The sequence below is a fragment of the Bos grunniens genome, chromosome 14, assembly GCF_055505025.1.
Source record: "Bos grunniens cultivar Pamir isolate PY7600 chromosome 14, Bosgru_T2T1.0, whole genome shotgun sequence".
Taxonomy (NCBI): Eukaryota; Metazoa; Chordata; class Mammalia; order Artiodactyla; family Bovidae; genus Bos; species Bos grunniens.
The window spans coordinates 61411129-61414775 of record NC_141178.1 but is presented as its reverse complement, the minus strand read 5'-3'; positions in this window follow the sequence as shown (position 1 = coordinate 61414775).

Below are 3647 nucleotides of genomic sequence, written 5' to 3'. Positions count from 1 at the left end.
CGTTTCCTTCTCCAGGGGATCTTGATCCAGGGATCAAATTCACATCTCTTGCATTGGCAGATGGATTCTTTACCGCTGAGCCACTAGGGAATACTAGCTATTATTCAATCAAAGTTATTCTCCCTGAGAAACATGTCATAGAACTTAGAAACCATTTTTATTAATGCCTGGCAGGTCATGGACAATTGGACTGGTAGGTTGCTTTTCTCTAAAAGGGCAATGTATCTAAACTGTTACGATATGAACTTTTTAAAAACCTGCTTTAGATGGTTCAACATCTTCATGTCACTTAATATGAAGCACTATATAAATAAAGAATAAAAAACATATTATCATTAATTAGAAAAGATGCTTGTACCTCTATGTTCATTGCAGCATTATTTGCCATAGCCAAGATATGGAAGCAAGCTAAGTGCCCATCAAGAGAGGAATGGGTAAAGATGATGTGGTACATGTATACACTGGAATATTAGCCATACAAAATAATAACATCTTGATATGGATGTTATTTGTAACAACATGGATGGTCCTAGAAAATACTATGCTAAGTGAAATAAGTCAGACAAAGAAAGACAAATACTGTATAATTTCACCAACATACAGAATCTAAAAAACAAAACAAAGGAACAAATATAAAACAGAAACAGTCTCATAGATACAAAGAACAAAAATAGGAAGATACAAAGAAACAAACTTCCCACTGATTCACAGTGGGAAGTGTGAGGGAGGTGGTGAATGAAATAGTTGAGGAAGATGGAGAAAAACACAAGTCTCCAGGTATAAAATACATGAGTCATGGGGATGAAATGCATAGTGTGGGAAATACAGTCAATTATATTTTAATGTCTCTGTATGGTAACAGATGGTAACTGAATATCATGGTGATCACTTGTAATGTGTAAGAATATTGAATCAATACGTTGTACACCAGAAACTAACATAATATCGTAAGTAAATTATATTTCAATTAAAAACAAAAACCCTCCTCAAATCTCTTTCTCTAGGCTTTTCAAAGATCGTGTTGACTCTCACCACTGAGCTTTCCAAGTGGCTCAGTGATGAAGAATCCACCTGTCAAGCAGGAGATGTAGGTTTGATCCCTGGATCGGGAAAATTCCCTGGAGAAGGGAACGGCCACTCACTCCAGTATTCTTACCTGGAGAATCCCACAGACAGAAGAGCCTGGCGGGCTACAGTCCAGAGGGTCACCACAGAGTCAGACACAATTTACCAACTAAACAGCGGCAGCACAATTGTCAGCTTTTAGGCAAAACTTCCCACTTGGAGTGGAGTCAAGGACGTCGTATAAGCATTTGACATTGCACTTTCGTTGTGGATGTGAAATTCTTCTCCTGATGCAACCAAGAAGTAAAAAATATAGCTGTTAATCTAAAATGCTTTCCCCAGTTAATTCACTACCTGTCTTTCCAAAGGAACCGTTTGAATGGTGGCATGCGTCCTTGCAATGCTGCTCTTACTTTCAGTTTGCGCCTAGCTACTGAATAGGAAAGCATCACATTCTATCATGTGGTCACTGTTTCTCTCCTGAAATAGAAACAGCACGATTTCATAGGAAATTGCTCTGGAGAGTTTTCCAACCCAGGGCTGCAATCTTGAAACTTTTGGAATCTTTGAAAAAGTTTAAGGTTAGAAATGCAAAAGCTCCAAACCATTCCAGAAAACACTGAAATTGTTAAATTGCACACCCTGCTTTATTGAAATGAAGGCAGCTTGAACTATTCTTGATACAGTGCAATCCCAGAAGGTTGAAAAAGAAGAACAATTTGAAAGCAAATGCTGCTTTTGTTTTTTAAAAATCGTTGGTTGAGTTTATGTGTCACCTTCATCCAAAAAAAAATCTTCTAAAGATCCTCCACATGCACCACTTTTCCACCAGAGGAGAAGTACAGGAAGGCATGCTCTGTGAAGCCTATGTTTTTTTGGTCTGACCTGCCCATGATTTTTAATGGTATCATGGCTTTTGTAAAAATTACATACTGCTTTAAATGGGTGGATTTTACAGTATGTAAATTATACTTCAACAAAGCTGTTAAAAAATGGCATATAGCTTGAGAAAAATTCAAACAATACAGAAAAGTGCATTAAAAAAAAAAACTCTTAAAAATTTCACCACCCGGTAATTACCAACTGTATCATTTTGGGGGTTGCCTCCTTCTGCTTTTCTCTATAATTACACATACTCAGAAATATATATCCAGCCTAATGCTGTGCTTAGGCACTCACCACAGCCCTCTCTTTGAAACCCCATGGACTATAGCCCTCCAGGCTCCTCTGTCCATGGGATTCTCCAGGCAAAAATACTGGAGTGGGTTACCATGCCCTCCTCCAGGGGATCTTCCCAACCCAGGGATCAAACCCAGGTCTCCCTCATTGAGAGCAGATTCTTTACCGTCTGAGCCACCAGGGAAGCCCAAGAATACCGGAGTGGGTAGCCTACCCCTTCTCCAGGGCAACTTCCCGACCTAGGAATCCAATCAAGGTCTTTTGTATTACAGGTAGATTCTTTGCCAGCTGAGCTACCAGGGAAGTTCAGTTCAGTTTAGTCGCTCAGTTATGTCTGGCTCTTTGCGACCCCATGGACTGCAGCACTCCCGGATTCCCTGTCCATCACCAACTCCCGGAGTTTACTCAAACTCATGTCCATTGAGTCCGTGATGCCACCCAACCATTTCATCCTCTGTCGTCCCCTATTCCTCCCGCCTTCAATCTTCCCCAGCATCGCGGTCTTTTCAAATTTTTCTTACCAGGAAAAGAGTTAGTTGTGCAAATAAAAGATAGAATAGCCAACCCAGGCACACTGCTTCAAGTAAGCCACTAGGGGTTACAGACCTGCAGGGGTTGGGGGGGAGTTACCAAATATTCAGACATCTCTCCATCTGAAGTTTTACTTCATATATAGTTTATCCTCCTCATGAAACTAAGAATGTCACCAAAAATTTATAAATGCCACCCTCATTTCACTAAAACGTGTCCTCGGGATCTTGCTAAGGTGCAGGCGCTGGGCAGGCGGGCAGGTGTGGACTGTGAGGATACAGCGCCACCTGCAGGAGGGATGGGGCATAACCACGCCTCAGAGGGGCCGCCCTGCCAGTAAGCCTGATAAAGAATCTGGAGGTTCTATCATTTCACGGTGGGAGACCGTCGCGGGGGCAGTGCCCTTGTTCCCACTCAGCCCGGAGAGCCAACACTGTGTAAGCCGTTACCTGACAGCAGCTGCGGTTACAGATGCATCTAGAACAGATGTGAGGAAAGCTGTCCTGTGGTCAAGGAGGTGTCTGTCTCTGGGACAGACACCAAGAGTATCTGTTTTCAAGCCTGCCCTCCTCTTCCTCCCCGCCCTCCCCTCTTCCCTCTCCCTTCCCTTCCTCCCCCTCCTTCTCATCTATTTCTGCTGCTGACCAGCCACTCCTCCTGTCACTTGTGTCTGCATTTCCAAGCACAGCACATGCCCTGCTAATCAGTCTCCCCCAACACAAGACTGAGTGGACACCGCACTGGCCAGGAAGGAGCTGTGTAAAGACGGGGCTCCTGGTGACCATCGTGACCACATGACCCATGTCCACCTATGCTGACGACGTCCCACCGTGTCCTCCCGGGTCACACCTGAGCTTCCAACTGCCTGCCAG